Source organism: Euprymna scolopes, chromosome 7 (assembly GCF_053919585.1).
Source record: "Euprymna scolopes isolate OS-2025 chromosome 7, ASM5391958v1, whole genome shotgun sequence".
Lineage (NCBI taxonomy): Eukaryota > Metazoa > Mollusca > Cephalopoda > Sepiida > Sepiolidae > Euprymna > Euprymna scolopes.
Genome location: NC_136488.1, coordinates 93,802,942 through 93,824,810, shown reverse-complemented (window position 1 = coordinate 93,824,810; position 21,869 = coordinate 93,802,942). Strand labels below are relative to the sequence as shown.

Here is a 21,869-nt window from a genome sequence, read left to right as displayed (position 1 = left end):
CGTACTGAGGATGGAACCTTTAAACTCTAGAAGAATTAAAATGTATACACTCCTGTGAATTGAATAAAGAGTTCAGTTACAAATCCCATAAAGATTTTTGAGTTAGAAAAAAAGGTCAGAGATAATATTGATCAAAATGATGAGAATATATGAGAACAGTAATCCAAATACAAATTATCACCCATCTAAAAATAAAAATTCCAAAACTTGATTTGTAGGTGTATATCTTGTAAAACTATAAAATTAAAAGTAAAATTGACATACCACCCAACTGAGCAAATCCAGGAGTAATAGTAACTAAAGGACGACCTAAAACTTCTCAAAACTCCCAAATATGAATCGCACTATCAGATGCTGTTTAGCATCAAACATTGTTTAAATGCAGACTTTGTCAGCCAAGCTTATAACCTCCTTCCTTTCATATTGGATTCTTGAATGGCTTACTTTTTGGCTAGCCTCTTTAGAGTTCAAGAGATTGAACACTATTGGTTGGGTTTATTTATCGAAACAATTTCCTTTTAAGTTGAACATTTAAGAATGATCATGAACAATATAAACTAATAAAGCTATGCATTTAAGGGGGGGGGATAAAAAAAAACAAAACATGTTCATTTGTTCACCACCACCATTTGTGTTATTTTATCATGTAAGATAGAAAACCTCTCTTTATACTTTAAAAAAATTGCAGGATTTGGTACTATTGACAAGTAAATAGTACCAAATCCTGCGAATTGTGTCTAATTTACAAAAATATTAAATATTTGTTTATATATATATATATATATATATATATATATATATATATATATATATATATATATATATATATATATATTACATAAAATAAATTAAAACATTTTTAAATATATTTTTATGGGGTTTTTTTTCCTACCCATAAAACCTTGTAAAACCTACCGCCAAATTAGTATTCGTAATAATTTAATCAAAATTGCATACATTTCTCTATTAGAGAAATCTACAAACCAGTTATTAAATTTTTCTTCACAAATTATTTCTTAATATTGGAACATTGTCAAGCATTTTATTTATTCTAGAAAATTCTATTTTGTATCCTCTATGTTTTAGCATTTTAAATATCAATATCTACTTGGTGTATTTCTGTTAAATCTTAATTCACAATGCATAAATAAGCATAACTTTTAGAACAGAAGTTGGATTCAGTACATTTAAAACTGACAGAGTAGATTTTGTTTTTCAACAGATTCCCAACCCGTTTGAAATGAATTGTTAGATTTTAAGTTTGAAGAAAGCATAAATAATGTGCCAGTCTAGAACAGCAATTTTATCTTTTTCAAATTATTAAATTTAAATACCACCTTCATTTTATTTTCATTCACTCAATCTAAAATAAATCATTTTTGCCTCAGACTCGACTATGTACAAAGAACTAGTTATTCTTATCAATTCAGAGTTTTGTAGTTATCAATAGAATAGCGATAGACAAAATGGAAGTGGGTTGTAAGGTTTGTTTTGATATAGTCTTTCTTTAAAAATCTACCAAAATTCAGATAATTATCTAATCAATATGAAATTTTCACCGATTATTAAGTGAAGAACAAGCTTTATAACTATTTTTTCATATTCTATATATATATATATATATATATATAATTTAAAGGGGATTAGAACAGTAGTCTAAAGAGCATTGCCTTTGTTGTTGTTCCTTCTTATGAAACAGATTTTTAATTTTTAATTCTAATTTGAATTTTAAATTGTCAATCACATTACTAAATATATATACATTATACACACTTTTTGCATACAGAATCCCACTCCTTTATTTTTGGTTACTCTTACTCTTAAAATAGAAAGCCGAACTTGAACATATTTCTCGTGTGTGTGTGTGTGTGTGTGTGTGTGTGTGTGTGTGTGTGTGTGTGTGTGTGAGGGGGGGGGATTAAAAAATTTTTTTTAAATCAACAGCAGGCCATCTAATTCTGAGAATGAAGGCCTGAATTTTGAACGTGTTTAATTTTTGCCATTTTCGGTTTTGAACTGCGAAATTCGTTTAATGTTATAATTATCTTTCAGATTAGCATAAGAAAAAAATATTTTTATTATTTTTATGAAAAACCCAACTTAAATAAATTTTATTATTTTCTTTTAGAAAGTCCAATTGTTGCCAATATACCATTAAATAGAGAATGCTTTAATGAATCGATACCATAAAACACACACACACTGGAAATTTAAAATAATTTCTTCTGCAATTTACCGCTTACTTGAAATTCCCTGGAGTATGATGGCAAATACATGCTATTTTCTGAACACACAAATTTCATTTAAAGAAAAAACATTCAAAATCATAAGGATGTCGTTTGCATGTTTGTTGACATCACATGACAAATCAACCAATGAAATTATACAAAGACAAGCGTTCAAAGTGGACTGAAAGCAAGCGTCTTACCATTATTTTTAAATGAAATTAAGTAAAATATTGAATCCGTTAATGAATAGATTTTTTTTTTTTTTTACAAAATTGAGGAAAAATACAGTACAATCTGGTTAAAGGTGAAATAATGTGGTTTATTTGTTATTAGAAAATGGAAAATAATTTCATAAATAAAAATAAATTTAAAAAAAAAAAAAATCATTCTGAGGAAAATATAAAGAAAAAATTTGGAAATTATAAGAGCAGATTGAAAAATGTATTAAAATTGAAATATATAATACTACAAATTGTAAAAAAAAAATCAGAAAACAGCATATTTAGTTTAGCTTTTTGTAACCGGTATAGGTTCCCATGGTTTTAAAAAGCTTACAATTCGAAATAACATCTCGAATTATCGACTTGGAATAATTTATAATTTAAAATTCAAGTATTAATATTCTAATATTTTTGCATATACTTAAAACAAATCATTCTAAATCTTATTTAGACATTAAAAAAAAAAAAAAAAAAAAACACAGTTTTTTAAAATATTTAAGCTTTGTTTAATGCTTACTTTTTTTTTTTTTCAGTGAAAAAAATTGATACTCAAAGTTATTTTTTGGGGAGGGGGGATTCTATTAAAACTTATTGAAAAAATATTTTCTATTTTTAAATATAAAATTCAGGGTTTTATCTTTCTGGGAAAGGAAAAAAACAAAAATGAAAATTTCTTCAGAAATATTGGATTTTAATAGATTTTAATTAGTAAAAAAAAAAAAAAAAAAAAAAAAACATCAACTTGATTTTTCTGTGTTTTGGCCGTGTCTACAATAGAAACTATTGACGTTGACAAGTTTTGTTACATTGTGATAGCATTGGATCATAAGGTGGAGCAGATGTTAGTGGGATTGCAGGAGTTAGGGATTGATGGAATAAGTTCAGGGAACTTATGTCATTACTGCCATTGCCAGAGTTATTGGTTCAGTAGATATAAAACAATGAAGAAAATTTAGTTTACACGTGAAGACCAAGGACAGTGATAAAAATGTATTTGAGAGAAAGCAGAATGAAGACCTAACCAGAGATAAGGTAGTTTGGAAGTCAATTTCTTGATTTTAAATGCATACCAGCATGTAAAACGAATGTTAAACCGAATATGATGCTGATTAATAATAAAAAAAGGCAGCTACAAACACTTATGTTACAGAATAAATTCTTAAATACTGAAGTGTAATAAATCCTTTTAGAATTCAAATGATTAAAATTAAAACACTAGAAATGAATTGTAATACAATTGATATCTCCGAAAATCTAAATTGCACCAATACCCAGGATTCAAAATACATATTTACATCTAATATACTGACACAAGTTGAGTACACAACACAAAATAAGATGATTGAATGCAAGCTTAAGTATCATCTCAGAACGGTCAATTTCACGGAAGCAACAAGGAAGGCAGATATATAAATGGAACTTGATACTTAGGCAGAATACTATCAATGCTGAAACAACGTCATTTAGAAACCCATTCTTAACAGGGGAGACTTCAAAACTATTCTGTACTTTCATCTAACAATTTAATAAAGCAAAAGATACTGTAAAAATTGGACTTGAAAATCTTATCTTAAAAAAAAAAATATAGCACGGTTTATTCTGCATAAGTACCTGGAACATTTCTCTAGAAAGAATGATTTACATAGAAATCTGCTGAGGCTCAGTCTTTGACAACATGTCTTTGCTGCCACAATGTTCTGATAAAACCATGTGATCCACTGCTCAACAATATCACCAACCACAACATTGTCATGGTTTTCTTCTTCGTCTTCTCTTGTGGCTGTATCATTGTCTCTCACACTGGTGGCTGTCATGAGGGTGTGCACACATTCACAAGTATATAAAAAAATATAAAAGCTCCAAAGAAAAACAAACTGTCACTTTCTGTATATATTATTGAACTGAGTACATGTGTGACACCATCGTGGGAAACTACCATCTGGGCTCTGACATCCATATCAGTCTTTCTGTCAAGTCACAGTTTATCAGTTGATGTCAGCTCATCTCGATCTCCCAAAACTCTGACCTAGTCCAAGCCATGATCCAACTTCCTTGTCAAATTCGTAACTCAACTAACTATCACTGCCAACTGTCATAAAACTCATTTACTGTTGTAAACTTATTGCCACTCCTCAAACTAACCCAAAATATATCTACATCCACTGTTCGATCCTTTTGTTACCGTCACACCTCAGCTTTCTTTTGTCTGCACTAGTGAACAAATTTCTATCCATTGCCATTCTACCAACTCCATTTTCCACACCTTTTTTCTTCTTTTGTTATATTTTTCTCTTCTCCCTACTTCCTAATATTTTGGCGAAGGGGACATCAATAGTATCACTATATGGATAAAGTACCAATTCAAACTCTTTTTCGATAAGTGCATCTGACTCTTACTGTCCAACCTTCAACACTAAGATGGTTTGAGAATGCAACAGTGCTTGAAGGAAGAGCTCATCCACCAAATCCTCTACTTGATTAATACAAATAAACTTGTGGGCAGTTCAAGACCTGGGCAGCAACAATCTAAAAGCAACTTAGCAGCAATATAAGGCCTATAAATAATTGGTCTCTGGCTATAGCATCATGGTTACTTAACTGTATCATGTGACCTAGCTAAGGATCTGCAAAAGTGATAAGAGATGCTGCACTTGCTTGGAAGGCAGACAGTTCAATCCATCCAAATTATTACAAGTGCTATACATAAATATTGTCACTACGAACCTGCATTATCTGTAATAAAAAAACTATGGAGTTTTCATTGGTACAACAAGTAAAATATATAGTATGATTAACGGGAAAAAAAATGCTAGGCCTATTTAGTTTAACTTTAATACTTAAAGACAAGTATATAAATTGATTACTTGAAAATAACAGGATCTGAAAATTCAGCCAAAGTCAAATTAGTTAACTGGAGGGTAGACTTATTGGAGCTGAGGGAATTGTTTAGAAACATATGTCACATGACTCTCAAAAGAATGTACGAGTGAGAGAAGCAGGTAGTTCCTTGGGAGTACTACAAATGTGAATGTAAATGCTATGCAAGATATGATTAAAGTGATTATCGATTTATGTTATTCCTCCCACCAATCAGCAATTTGAAACAAAAATTAAGGTAAAGATGCCTCATCTGCCTTTAACAGTTGCTCTTAATCTTTTTTTTTTTTTTTTTTTTTTTGGAGGTATGGAAGAACTTATTTGCAGCCAGCATTCCCTCAGTCTAGAAGGCCGACAGAAAAAATACATACAAGAACAAGCAACTAACAAGGTACGATCATGAACTTTTACCTATATATGGCATAGAAAGGCAACAAATATGAAAATATAATTAAAGTATATATAGAGAACAAAGCAAGAATAACAGGCTACACAAATATTGTGAAAAAGATGGCGCAAAATTGAACAAAAAAAAAAAATACAAAACAAGATTGTGAATCAAGATTGCAATAATAAATGGCAATCGAGAAATAATTTTCTTTGCAGTTCTTTGTGAAATAAACAAAAACATTACTTCATATGTGGAACAAGCAATGTTACAGTCAGTTATAAGTTATCTTCCTTTGTTGGTACTCTTCAGACACCACTCCAGAAATAGACACGATTTCTGTCTTATCTCATTAAGAGCGAAACACGTGAAGGAGTCATATTGTAAACATGAATTATTTATGGATCATTTCTTTTAGATGATAATTCATTGACGTTGCCAAGTTGTTCTATATTGACATAACTTTTAAAACATATGTCAATGTGGAAACTAATCACAAATTCAGTTGTAGCACTTGGTAACAAAAACATGAGAAAACTCTTTAGAACACTAACGATTACAAAACTATTTTGCTACTGCATGCAATACTCGGTCAATGATTATCAGTTAACTGTTAAAATACTGGTTGGCATGAATATTATACAAGTTCAGTTGGTTTGAAACGAGTATATCAGCTATTAAATAAAATTGAAGATTATTCTCAGTGTAGAATATTTTATTTAAATACGACTTTAGTAAAATACAAGTGTATTTCTGAAGCAAAAGAACAGGGAAAAGAGACTCTTGGCATAATACAAAACCACATTCATTATACTACAAGTGTCGACAATTTCATTTACTCTCAATCTGTGACTAAAGCTAAACAAATTTTGCGGGCAATATTTCTTTCCTACACTTACTCATCTGTGGAACACAATACCACAGCACTGCTTCTCAACTAACATATAACATGATTGTTTTCAAGTCTAAAGTAAACAAGTTCTTGTCAAGACATCCTTTTAAATAATTAAATCCTAACAAAGTACCACCATTACTGATCATAACCACCTAATTTCCATTAATCCTAATTGTATAGTGGCCTTTGGGGCTTGATAATCAGTAAACTCCCTAGTAAAAAAAAGAAAAGCTTTTTTTTTTTTTTTTTGCACCAGCAAACTAGAATATGAAGCATATTCTTTAAGTAGGTAAAAAAATTTTTCAAAAAGTACATAATTTATATAATAGACTCAATTGTAACGTTATTAAAACGTGAAAGATCTTGTGTATTTCCTTTTTTTATTTTAATCAATTTAATGTCTGAGATAAGACATTCCATTACATTGATTTGCAAACAAATATCGCTAGCATACCAAATACTTTTTGTAAACACTTGTTATCACAAATTTTCTTTGTGTTGTTATCTATAATATTGCCGTTTCAAATAAGATTTCTAAATGCTGTAAATATTTCTGAAAACATGTATATTAGTACAAATAGAATACTCATGTCAGGACGGGTAAAATTCCTCCAACAGAATTCTGTATCACTGTTATAAAAATTAAAGCCAAAACGTAATAATAAACTTTACGTCTAGAATCCTTATTCTAATTATGATCAAAATGCATTAAATTATTCTCAAATCAAAATAATGCAAGTTTTAAGCTTAAGAATTTGAAATTCAAGGAACCTTGCTTATCAAATTTAATGCAATTCTGAAATATTTGAATTTTTACATGGAAGGATGTGTCTATATTATACCCCTTAAAAACTTAAATACTCTAAACAAACTGAAAATTAGTGAATATTTAATATATTATGTCTAATACTAATTGTTAAAATTACACAGCAATCATAGGTATCTGAATTGTTACAAGGATCCCTCCCCCTCCTTGCATAAAGCTAAACTAAACTAAATACAGCCCACTATATCCATGCTTGCACCTAACAGTTGCATTCCAAAAATCTTAATGATCAGCTAATTTTTTTTTTTGGGGGGGGGGGGATCCTACATATATATATATATGTTTATATATTGCTAAGTTTATACACTGCCACCCTTTTTACCTTTAATTTTATAGTCTTAAGTGGAATTATCTATTAAAAAAAGTACAATCAATTGATGTACACCGATTTACATATTCCCTTATTTCAAACTAATCTCTTAAAAGGTATCCAGCAGCATCTGGGCAGATAGAACTGGCTTCTCCCAAAGGAGGAAGTGTCTATGGGATATCAAATTCACAAACATTCCCCAGTTGCATGTATATCCCAGTTAGGGGTGATGACATTGTTGTTGGTTTTTTTTTTGGTTTTTTTTTTTTGCAGTTCTTGCAGGGAGATATCCTACATATAGCACCTGATATTCCCAAATGGTCACTCCCTCTGGCATTGAACAGGTTCAACATTGCTTAACTTCCGTGATCTAATGAGAAACAGTGTGTTAACATGATTATGCTGTACAAGTCACCTGTACCCGCCTCCCACACACAAAAAAAATGACTAAGCAAATAGTTTTAATATTTATAGTAATAATGTAGACCAGAAATATGAGGGGGGGGGATAATTTAATAATAAGTTATTTGACTGCAAACACATTTTCTTAATTGATTATTTTTTTCCATTAGAAATTCCAATACATTACCATTTCTCAGTTGATCTAACATTCATCATGGGAAAATTAATTTTATAGATGTTTATAAACATTTACTGTAAAATCATATGACTTGATCGTTCATAAAATTCAGAGTGTGGGGATGAAACATTTTACAAGCTATTTAAATGCAAATACCCCTCTCCCCAAAATTTCATAAATATTCTTTCTATAACCTTATAATTTAGTGCTTAATAATATAGTAAACAATTTTAATTTCAAATATAGACTTTAGATGTACAAGTGGTAGTTTTGCTTATTGATTCAAAATCTGAAAGTTAATAAATCTATAAATGTAATGTGATAGACGATATTTAGAAAAACGAACTCTTCTCAATTTGCCTAGTTACCAGGATTCTCATCTCGACATGTCAAACAAAGTCCGACAAAAAAGTAAGCCAATACAATCGGAGACAACACTGCAACACCTTTCTGGCAACTTTTGTAGCATTGTTTCACTATACGCCTATGGGGACTCCAAAACGGATTTTTCTCAGGCTTTACTTCCTTAGCCTTTACCAAGGCATCCATAAGGCAGTGCAGTTATTTGCTCATAGCTGGTTCAAATTTAAAAGGGATAACTGTATATGTAATTGCAAGGCAAGGGTTGTGCAATCCCAACCACACCTCTCCTGAATTGGCAATGCTTGAGTCCAGTGACTAGAAGATGTTAGATGATTGGAAACAATAGTGATATTAGCAAAAAGCATATGCAGCACCCAAAATTTCTAAATGGTCACCCATTTGACCAGGCTGAACGTTGCTTAGCTTCGGTGATCTAATGAATTATTGATGATATTATTTCATTAATATCAAAGAAATACTGAATAGATGTACACAAAACGAATAAACTGAATTCAGTGCAAAGATCCAAGTTTCAACAATGCAGCTATATTGAATTAATGCTTTAATGTGAATTAACTTTGATGATTTAATTTTTATAATCAGCGAATCACTTTCTTCTTAAATCTTGTATGGTTTTAATCACCTTATCAGATTCAAAATTGGCAGCTATCTGACAGGGCCACAAGATTATTTTCTTGTAACAACAATTCAGAATAGTCATGTGGAGTTCACTTTATCAGGTTCCCTCCATTCAATACCAACCCAGAATGTAATAACTGACTCGGTGAATGGACCCTAAAAAAAAAAAAAAAAAAAAAAAAAGAAAAAAAAAGAGTTCAGGCAGTATTTAATTGACTGAAGACTTGAGATGAATAGATCGAGGGCTACAAGTTTTCAATGTACATCACCTTACAGTGGAATTGAGCAGCAAGCTACTAACTGTTGAATAGACAAAATATACTTGCTTATATAAAGCCCCAAATGTTATGGATTAGTCAACTAAATGAATCATTTGCATAACAGGACATAGCTTACTTCATTGTTGCAGATGTCTGTCTTACATAGTGGCTTCACGCCTTGTTTGGAGTGACTTCATAAAAAACTTTTCAAATAAACTGAATGCAACTCACTTTATCTCTACTATTATATAAAAAAACTGTTTGTGTGTATTTCTTCCCTATGGATTCTGAAATGGCTGGACCAATTTCTTTAATTTTACATGAAAGTACTTCATGTTTCCGAAAGTGTTCTTGCGTATGTTTTGTATTGGAATGCATCTCATTAAGTATCGAAAAAAAATTTGATTAAAAGAAGTCTTATTTTTACCAAAGTAAACACTTTTATACAAATTCATATCACAAGTGCATACGAGAAGTTTTATTACAGCACAAGCAGTAAGGGCCAGCTTATAAAATCAACTGTAGATATTTTTACAAAGCTGGAGCACATTCAAAATGGAGGTTTCTTTTTTTTAGAACACAACTGAACTAGGATACCTGACTCTTGCATTTTAAACCTTGTGAAGCCATTATTTGGAGATTATTTTATAAAATCAACAGTAGATGGGACATTCCAGCCTATATTATCCAGCCCCGACACCACAACAAATTTTCTTATGAACATTTCATAAAATTTGGGTAAAAACTAAGAGAAATCTGCATTTTCAGCTATATTTCAATAGAGGAACCCATTTTTTTCAGAGTGTTGATTTCGATCCACAAATAAGAAATCTGTGCTTTATGACACCCTATTTTGGAATCCGGACGTTTTAGAAAATTTACAATTTGGGGGCTAAAAATAATCTTCTTGGGCCTAAATTTTACTCAATATATTCAAGGGTGAGGAATCCACAAATTATGGTTAGAAAGACACCAAATGAAAGGAATGACCTTGTTTTGACAAATTCATGTGCCACTACAGCAGTTTTTTTGTTTTTTTTGCATCTCTTAGCATTAACACTATTCTGGCGTATTTAAACCCCAAAATTTGGTATTTTTCTAAAAATTTCAAAAGTCAGAATGCCAAGTGAGAGCTGCAGACCAGCAAATCTGCTCTTATTTCAGTTTCCCCACACTGTAGTGGGGGCAGGGGAATCCCCACCTCAGCCGGAAAATTTTTGTCTAACTTAAAAAACTCTTAAATTTTGAACAATTACTCTTGGTCTAAATAGCTCAAAAACATGGCTTTATCCCCTCTCCACAGGGTTATGGATCTCAAATGGGTGTCCAAAAAATGTGCCCCCCTCTCCTTGCATGTTCGGAACCCAAGTGGGGAACCCCTGTATTTACAGAAATTTTGACTTTGTCATCTTAAACACCAGGAGAATTTTGACGATTCAACAGATTATGTATGCATCACTGAAATATGCAAACCAATATGTACAAAAATCATCAGAATTAAATAGTCTAAGTACTTTCAACATCTATCAAAGTATTTCTGGGTTTTGTTTTTCCTCATCTGTGATGAAATATGTTCTTCCATTTGATGACATTTTGTGTAGAGATCTTTATGATAATCTTGTTTAATGGAATTCATCCCTTATCTGTACCAGGCCAGTGAAATTGAGCTGATGGTCCATGTGGATGCAGGAATTTGCAAGTGAGGTCTTGTTCATCCTTATTTATAATCTCAATCAATGCCAACCACCAAAACCCGTCAAAGATACAAGTGTTGTAGTCGTTGCATTTGAGAGACTAGTATCTCATTCTGTGGTGCTGGCATGGCCAGGAAGGAATAATCAAAGATTGTTGTGTCGATACTTAATTGTTTTCCCTGGATTGTGTATTTTGATGTTGAAACAAAGTGATGACAACTTCTAGTGCCAGGAATGGTATCACCAATCTAGTACCAGAAATACAAGATTTCTTGTACTGATACCATGTGTTCTTTGTCAATGGTCAGGAAAATAATTCCTTTGATTAATATTTTGCAGTATTCCTCAACTGCCAAGAATATTAAAATTTGGTTATTGATAGGTATTTGAAAACTGGCTTACGGTATTTTGCGCTTGGCAATACCTCCCAATTCCATCACAAGGGGATTTCCCATGACTAGTTGCAAAGAATGTCCACGTTGCATCAATAGCAAAATCAGATTTGTGGTGACAAAGATTGAGAAATGCCTTGTAACTTATATTTATCATTGAAATATTCAATTCTTTTAATCTATCGCAAATTCTCCTTGATCCATGCCATGGCAATTCTCTGCAATTCACCAATGAAACGGGTATTATGGTCAAGATCAGATATGATGCACAAAGAATGGTCTTGAAGTTTTTCATCTTGTTTGAAATATATCACCCCAGCATGCATTGTGCACTGGTACTTATTCTAGTGATATCTCTGTATTTCATTCTGCACCACATAATGGTAATTTTCTGCAAAGTCCAGAAGAATGATGCACTCTTCTTCCGTGATCTCATCTTTTATTTGTGTGAGGAATTGAGTGACTCTTTGTTACATAAGAGTGGGTTATCTATGCCATACACCAGCAACTCCATGAAATCTTCAACATCAACTGTGTGTGTCTGTAGGGTTGTCCTGTTTACATCTGCCACCAAGACATCTCGATTTTAAGTCCAATGCAACAAATTTGTCATGAATGTACTTTTCCAGAGTAATATATCCAGGATAGTTTTGACAGCAACGCACCGCACATTCAAGATTTGTGGTGTCACACACTACCATAGCTATCAAGTCCTTGTAGGTGATGTTGAATTTAGGGAGTTGGGTGGCTTCATTGTTAGTATTCGCATCTTCAGATTTTTCAGCTTTCCTTTCCAACTGTGTTTTAACTGCTGTTAAAACAATCAACTAACAGTTTTATATTCTGATAAGTGCAAAAGCATACAGGATGGGAACCTGACGATGACACAGTGACACACCATTTTGGGCGAAGTTTGCAAATCTTAAAAAGTCTTATTTTGTGGTTCAGATATTTCTGCTTGTAGGCTGTGTAGAGAGAAGATTGCACATGAATTTTGTTGCCGATGCTCACATAATCTTTACCTCCAGGCATCATTCTCAAATATTCGTCATCATCACAGAATGCTTGAACAGATTCAAAACCTTGAGAAACCCTTCTTCTTGTTAGGAAATGAAAGAATATTGCGGCTGTGTTTAAGTGTTTAGGCGGCACATACTATGTTTATATTCAAGTAATATGCAACCTTCTTGTGCGAACAACTTTCAGGGGTCAGTCATCAGTTGAAATTTTTCATTTGTTCTCATACAATTCTTCAATTTGGTTTGCATAACATCCAGCAGATGATGCAACCCGTTCTCTTTCACTCACCCTGCTTCAAGTAGGGCTTTCAAGTTCAGGGCTTCCAATGTCAAGAATTTCAGCAATAACTTTCTGTTTTTCATAGCTCCTCTCCAGTTTCTTCTGTACCATGATGATTTGCGTTAGTTTTTGCACTACATGAGTTTTTAATGGCAAAATATCAGACATGGTCAAACTCATTCAATTTTATGCACTTTTCCTTTCTTCAACTCAATACCACAATCATCACTTTCTTCAGTCAAACTCTCTTCCATATCCTTTGCAACTATGGTGCAATGACGGCACAACTTCCATCCAGGTTTCACATTGTATCTATGACTGTAACATCTGAACTATCTTTAAATTGGTCTTAAAAAAAAAAAAAAAAGCAATGAACCCAAGTCAAAACTTTGTTACTGGTATTTTATGCTCAATAGAACGGTATGTTGCAAGTGACAAAATGTTCCAGATTTTTGCAATTTTTTTTTATATAACTTGTGTGATATAAACTTTTTGCCTCCAGCAATACTCATGGATACTCATTTGATGAATAACTCATTAGGCTACAAGAAATTATCCAATTTAAAAGTAAATACTTGCCAAGAATTTTTGACTTTTTCTGGAATTTCTGATGGATGTTTTGCTAAAAAGTGCCTAAAATTGAATGCGCCTATATCTTGGGCCTATAATTTTTTTTAATTTTCAGATTTTGCATTGAAATGCCCAGATTTGAATTTCCCATTGAATTTTGGCACAGAAAAATGTATATGTGGTATATCATGCCTGTTTAAAATCAGAAAATTTTGTCAAAAGTGTGACCATTCTTAGTTGAATGTTTTTGGGTATTATTATATAGGAACTGCATAAGGAAGTTATTGATAGTCTCTTCAGCAATAACAAACTGAAAGAACACCACAAGCAAAGCACAATTTACAAAATGCCAAAATTCTGACAAACTTGGAATAAAATTGTCATTTCATACACAAATAACTAATATACTCCACGTGGTGAAAACTGTAATGACAAAATTCAATTGTAAAGCAAGTTCCAAAGAGTTAAAATTCTGTGTTTTTGTTCTACTTAAAGGGATTATACTAGTCTGTCACAAATATTGCAATTTTCTTGAAAAGAGAAATGTTTTGAAAAATACCAAATTTCAGGGTTTAAATATGACAGAATAGTGGTGATGCAAAGAGATACTTTTTGATTTTATGAAAGTTTCATCCTATGTTATCTTAAAAATCCAAAAGTTGTTTCAGGAAAAAGGATCACAGTTATCCTTTTTGTTGATCTTCTTTAGAGGGCTGAATGACCTCTTAAAAAGTGCCACAGTGGCACATGAATTTGTCAAAATTAAGTCTTTCCTTTCATTTGGTGCCTTTCTATGATTTTTGGGTTCCCCACCTTTGAAAACATACTTAGCTGAAATTTAGACCCAAGAGGATTATTTATAGCCCCAAAATTGCAAATTTTCTAAAATGGATTCCAAAATAGGGTGCCATAACGCACCAATTTCTTATTTCTGGACCAAAATCAACCCTCTGAAGAAGAAAAAAAAAAGGAGGGGTTCCTCTATAGAAATATAGCTGAAGATGCAGATTTCTCTTAGTTTTTACCTAAATTTTATGGGGTGTTCATAAGAAAAAAAAAATATCTGAGGGTGGTGGTGTCAGGACTGGATGATATGGGCTGGAATGTCCCAGATTCTGTAGTGCAATTTAGACTTCAATGTATTGTGGACTAAGTTATGTGAAGCTTCCTCCTGGTACACCGTGCGAGGGGATCCCTCAATTGATTTGATTTTAAAAAAATGAGAGATTTCATGGATTTTGGGGACAATAAAAGTATGGGAGGGTGAAACATTTACTCCTCATTCAATTCCGGACAACATCAGGTTTTTTTGCTAGTCTACACATAAGTCCTATGATCTGAAAGCTGTTCAATCACTATGTTCAGTGCATTTTCATTTTTTTTTCCATATCAGCTCTTCTATACAAAATCAATGCCAACTATAAATCTTTGTACTAGGATTTTTTATAAAAAAAATTATGACTAATGCACCCTCCCTCAAACTACTATGATCGATTTTGAATCTAAACGCTGCCCCCTGACATTATAACCAATCTAATCAAGGGTATTGGATTTTTTTTTTTTTTTTTTTTTTTTAAAGAGAATTTTTAAAAAATTTTTGTTGTTTATGTACGAGTAATTTAACAGGTAATCTATTGTTTCCATTTAGGTTTTTAAATAGAACTTTTTTTTTTTTTTTTTTTGTTAATGGAGACAGACTAACAAGGATGTTATTTCAAACTTGAGCATACTAAACGCTGCTCTGACTTTATAACAAAAAGGCAGATAATTTTCTTTTAAACCATACGCACAAAATAAAATCCTTTGTAAGTATTTTTGATTTAACATATCTATTTCCAGCTGCTTTTTTTTTTTTTTTTTTTTTTTTGAGAACATATTAGTAAATATTTTATACATATTTTTCTTATGTACATGGATTTATGTTTTAATTTAGTCAAGTATATTACAATGTTTTCCTTTCACCCAGGTAACGCCAAATACTCTGCTAGCAAGCAATTAATAACACAAAATATTCATTCAATCTGTACACTTAGTGATGAAAAGGCCATTTCAAACTTTAGAATATCAGTAACTGTAATGGCATTCATCTGGGATATGTTCAGTTGGCTCCAAATGAGTTCACCATGCCTCATGTCAAAATGGTCCAACCACACGAATCAACAGTCAAGTTTTCAACATTGTTCAGGCATTTCTGGTGTTAGCAACAAAAAAAAAAAAAAAAAAAAAAAAATACAGAAGGGAATAACCACTAGCTCCATGTCTGTTTTCAGTTTCAATCAAGGTCTTCATTTGGCCACCCTTGCGCTTCAAGTAGGTACTATTGGGGCAACCAACTTGAGGATGAATTGCTTCTCAGTGTTGAAGAATGTGACAAAACTGGTGAAGACTCTTTCAGAAGAGGTTCTATGATGCTGATGCATCCTGCATGGATAGTGTAGTTTGGGGATTTGGTCAGAGAGATAGATGCATAGGATGTATCATAGATTGTCAAAGACTTCGGGTGCGTGAAGATCTTTGTACAAAAACAGTATTGTGTGTATCAGTACTTAGTATATCCTCGATTTTGTTGTATTCTATCATTGGTCCAAGCAAAGTTACTTCAGATGTGGCAGAAGACTGTGCGAGTATGATTGATACAGAGTACGAGTCTGACTGTACCAAACAATAAACAAAGCCTCCTTAGATGTGAAAATGCATCTTATATTAACAATTTCTATAGTCAAAACCAAATCCAAATACAAGGAAAAATTAATATAATTATTTGATAAATTGACTTTTCAAAGTAAACTTAATGTATTTTTACTTACATTAGGACATTTTAAAATTAAAAGATAAAGACAAAAAAAGTTACTGTTGTGGTTAGTGATGTTAGTTTATAGTAATAGTGTGGAATGACCATCTCCCATCCACCAGGTGCCTAGGTAACAGATTGGAAACAACCTTCCAAGTAGCCAGCTGTGAATAACCAATAAGCAGTTCTGGACCAATTTGCAGTTCATTCTACAGTGAAACCTCTAGATAAAAAAGACTGTTTACAAAGTTTTCAGCTTATGAAACGTTACATGAACATTTTTTATTTTGTCCCTGCATGTGAAAAAAATTTTCAGGATACGAGTAACAAATAATTTTTCAAAAGTATTTTAAAAATCGGGTTTTATTTAATTAAAAGAAATTTATAGTAATTTTTTTTAAATTACTGTAGATTTTTATCTGGAAAACTTTTATTGAACTTTAATTTATTTTTTTCTACTTACTGGTGAAATTTTTGTAAAAGGAGGAAGTTTGTTATTTTTCTTAGAAATCGCAAATTAGCGATAAGAAAATCCATTTCGATTTGAATCCTTTTTCTCCAGTGCCCCCTGCGAGCCTACAGATTTCATTGAGGTCGTGACCTTACAGTAATGATTAAAATAAAATGTCATCGCTCAGTCATTTTTTTTTTTTTTTTTTATTAAATAGAATTTTATATTTGCATGTCAAATAAAAGTAAAAAAAATAAATAGCAAGTGAAGCTATTAACGGTTAGATTAAATATTATTTGGCTCTTTTGCATTCTGGTTTTCTTTTATAAAATTTATTAAAAGTGTTTTCATCAGGCTTGGAACGGATTAGACGATTTACATGTAAAACGCCTTTCAGGATCCAAAAATTTCAAGATACGAAAGCCTAACTGGAACCAATTAATTTCGTATCTAGAGGTTCCACTGTACTTTCTAAAAAGGTGGTGCGAGACTCACCCTAGTCATATCTGTCTCTATAAAATGCACCAGATGCTGGTTGCAAGTGAATGACCTTTGATCAGTGCTAAGCACCTGAAAAGCAATTGACTGTCAAGCGAGAACTGTTGAACTTGGTAACTCAGAGTAGGCATTCCAAACCAAAATGTTATTTACATTATGGCTAAAAACTCTTAATGTCAGCACAGATCTTTGCAGAACAAACAATGATACCATTTTTTTGTGTGTGTATGTAGGGGGGTACAATTAGCTAATAGATTTTGATAATTTAAAGTTTCTAAAAATTAGAAAATTTGTCATCTTGTGTTATTGCTTCAGAAGTCCATTTTCACAGTATAACTAAAAACGCAGGCTTTGACTAAGTAAAAACAAAATCCTTACAAATGTGAGGGGATCTTATGGAAAATGGAAATTAATGGAAGTAATAATTTTCAGATCAACCCGCCTAAAGAAAACCTCATCTAATAAAATTTTTTTAAAAAGTACAAAAATTACACTGTAGTACAACTGACTATATAAGATTCATTCCAACAGCTAACACATTGAATCTTTAAGTATTCATAGCACCGTGGCAATCAAACTATAATTTTCTTCTAATAATAAATTAACAGATTTGAACCAGGTAAAAACAGGCAGAAACAGCTTGATAAAAGGGTAAGATTTCATTCACTAAAGTTTTCAACTTGGATTTTTGTGAAAGACAACTTAAACGCTTATATTAAGCCTACCATATTGTTTTTGCTTTTTCTTAAAATGACACTTAGACAATATTGTGCAAATCAAAAATAAAAAAATTAAATTAAAAATCGTCCATCACTTAAAGCAGTAACCTACTTTGGAGAGAAAAAAAACTGGCACAAGAGAAAGAAATGTATTTATAAAGAGAAAAGATTAAATCTTTACATACAAATTTTTTTAAATAAAAAAAAATTTAAAAAAAATAAATAAAAAAAAGGAGTTATTACAAATTGAAATTGAAGGGAATTTTCACTATATCCACTAATTTTTGCACACTAAGCTTGCTGGTTTGCAATATGTAATTAAAGGCGGTGTCTAAATAGAACACAAATTTGTAACAAGTTGTCATTAGGAAGGGCATCAAGCTTTAAAACCTGCTTCAATTCCCACAAAAACTGTTCTAGATGAATTTTTCCACTAATAAAGATTTTCATGGAGAAGTTTTTGTACGAAAATAGCCAACGTGCAACCCACATCTGAAGTGAAAAAACACACTAATCGAATATGTATGGATATAAGTAAAATAAAACAAAAAATTAAGATTCTAGATAGGATTATTTAAAAAGTACTATGAATAATATTCTAATATTTCAGTCAATGTGTTCTTCAACCTTCCGCAAAAAGAGTTCATTCTTGCAATCTAATCATTAAAAGAAACTGAAGCTAAGCCAAAAGCGATGAATTAATTTTTTGTGCAGAGAGATAGATCTTGTAAGTTTCAACAATGGAAGCATATTGAATTCAGTGTAAAGAAAAGTCTTGATAGAGATAGACAGAGTCATTTGAGCTTTGAGTGACCTTCAATCTTTTTAGCTACATCTTTTCGAACCTTGGAATATTAATACCAAACCTGGAAATATGGAATTTTTAACTGAACCCTTATTTATATAAGTAGATTGTTTGAATTCATCAGCCATTATTGGATAGAATTAATTAGGTTCTTAGTTATCGCCTGTAGTAAGGATTGAACCTTCATCCCAAGAAGACCAACTTAGAATCGATTGTTAACCAATGCCTTTAACCATTGCACACACAAGTCTATATGGATGAATTTGGAGACATTTAAACCCTATTTTGTTTAGATGTGTATTAATAAAAAATTACATATTAGTTTGGAAATATTAGTTTGAAAATCTGAAAAATATTGGACATTTTTGGGGTATTGGAGTCGGAAAAATTCAAGCATAATTTCAAATTCAAAAAACGATTCTTTTAATTGTATTTTTGGTTGTTTTGTTTAAAATTTAATTTTCCATTGCTCATAGTAAGGATAAAAATTTTATTTTAAACTACCAGTAAAATACAAATCTATAGATCACCCACCTCCACACAAGTGTATTTTTGCACTTACAAAATTGTGTGCACATATATTACTGGATTTTAAAGGTAATCTGAAAATTAAGACAAAGAAACAACGATTTTATAGCAATGTATATTTAATGATTTAAAAAGAAGCAGAAATGTAGAATAGAATTGGTAATTGTATCCAAATCGAAAAGAATATTGGAATTGTTCCATCATATATATATATATATATATATATATATATACACACACACACACACATACAGGATGGAACAATAAAATTGTTGCCCTGAAAAAGATGACATGATTCCATTTCCATTTGATGAAAACTGGTTTTCTTTTTTTTGTTGCAGACCAACTAGTTGGCCAGTTGTGTACAAATCCAAAGAACAATAGGAGCCTTCTATCATGTCTTAAAATTATACAATGTTCAACAAGCTAGATCAGAGATTCGTCACTGTACAACTCTTGCTCTTTACCAATCCAAGTTATGACAACAGGACCATTGCCAACACTCAAAATGCAAATCCGGACAGGTTAATGCTTGAGGGCACAGCTCAAAGTTTCCAGCCATGGTTATGGTCTTTGGTGTGGTTTTAAGTGAGGGCCACATCATGCCACCTCACATCTTCGAAGTCATTTTAAAAGTCAACACCAAAGTGTACCTGGATGTGCTGAAGAGTGTGGGGATTCCTTTAGTGCAATCAGGTGGCTGCTGGCAGACCCTGGGTGTAGCAGCAGGACTTTGCGCCGAGCCACAAGTCCAAAGAGACCCAAGCTTAACTTCAGAAAGAGTGCTACAACTATACTCGTCTCTCTCTCTCTCTCTCTCTCTCTCTCTGCCCCCCCTCCTTCGACCTGAATCCGCTGGACTACTTCATTTAGTCATACATTGAAAACATCACCAACATGATCTCCCACAACACCAAAGCCAGTGATTGCCACCATCCGTCGAGTATTCATCGAGCTCCTGCCAGCATTTGTGGAAAAGGCATGCTCTTAGTTCCAGACCCGTATCAAGGCAGTAATTGAGGCTGAAGGTGGTTACATTGAATAGATGTTAGCTCTACTACATAATCAAGTTACCTGAATTGATTTTATTAATAAAATTTTTTAAATAAAGCTGTATTGTTGTTTTCTTTAGGGTGACAAATTTATTATTATGTTGGTGATTAGTGTTAGTATTTGTATTTTTCTCTTCTAAGTGCTTCATCAGCTAAATCCTATTTCAGTCACCTAAATAGGTCATCTTAAACTTCATTTTATTTACTAATAATTTCATGAACTATTTGATGAAACAACCTATATAACTTTGGGACCAATGGCGTCGATCTATCCCAAAGTTATGTAGGTCAATGTGTAATTACTTCTTTTGATGGTGCTACAATATATAGGTTAATTATGACTGAAAATAAAACGGTTACTAGTTGTTAAAAAGGAATACCTCGATTAAAGAATTACATATAACTTTTGTATGAGATTCCGAGAAATGGATGGCACCAGGATATTTTTTTTAATCCGTTTATTTAATTTCATGTAATTACTTTTTAATTTACTGATACAAAATATTCATGATTGAACCGCATTTCTACTCCATGTTTTTCTCTAAATTCTTCAGAATGCCATAAATACCAAAATTTTAGATAAAATAATTTTCTAACATAAAATAAGGCAACTACTCGATTTCTCAATCGAGTTTTAGGAAAAGTCTCCCCTTTTAAAAATATTGAAAACTTTCACTTTTAGTGCGCAAATGCTTTCTTTATTACAGTCAGGTTGCAACACTATTCAGTATTGCTTGGAAGTATTTTTTATCACTAACAATTAACTTTCTATTGTCAAAAATTAGGTAAATTGTACTGTAAAAACTGAAAATAATCAAGGTATTAAAAAAAAAAAAAACTAATCTGCATTAGCTCTCTTCTGAATCTAAGCATCTATGCACTCATACACTAATAATACTTTAGTAGCAATAAAAATAGGAATAAGAAACTATTTTTGTGTCTATTAAAAGCAAAATTTTTTTTCCTTTATTTTGTTATCATCCGTTAAGATTATATGCAATTACTGAATCGAGTCAGACACATGTATATTCACTTTAATTATATAGATGTTATGCATTGCTAAACACAGACTTAAATATTTGCCATTTTTATAATAAAACTACCCTTTTCAATAAAGAATTTAGTATCTTTTGGTTATTGGTGATTGTTTAATAAAACAATGTCTTTTCATGTGCATACTTCGGAAAGAGGTTCACCGCATTCTTGAGAACAAAATTTCACCCAGGCATCAATTATTTTTTGTCAGGAGATGTGGTTCCACAGATTACATTAAAATACTTGCTAAATGCATCTTTAGAGCTTGATAAGTATGCAACTAGCCAAACAGGTACACTTTATACTTCTCTCTGCCAAAGAATCTGTCAACACGGAAGCTACAATTTCCCATAAAGAATAGAGGAATTTTTGTTGAAATTTTTTGTTTTAAAGCCACTGCGTTGTTTATGACATGCATATTAACAGGTTAACCTAAAGGGTGTGGCAT

The 21,869-nt window shown here is 31.8% G+C and overlaps 1 protein-coding gene across 9 annotated transcripts in view; it reads right to left on the bottom strand.

Annotated features, from left to right (window-relative positions):
- LOC145279835 (calmodulin-regulated spectrin-associated protein 2-like) overlaps positions 1-21,869 on the bottom strand; it is a 273,839-nt gene that overhangs the window by 157,021 nt on the left and 94,949 nt on the right. The gene's annotated exons all lie outside the window — the stretch shown is intronic.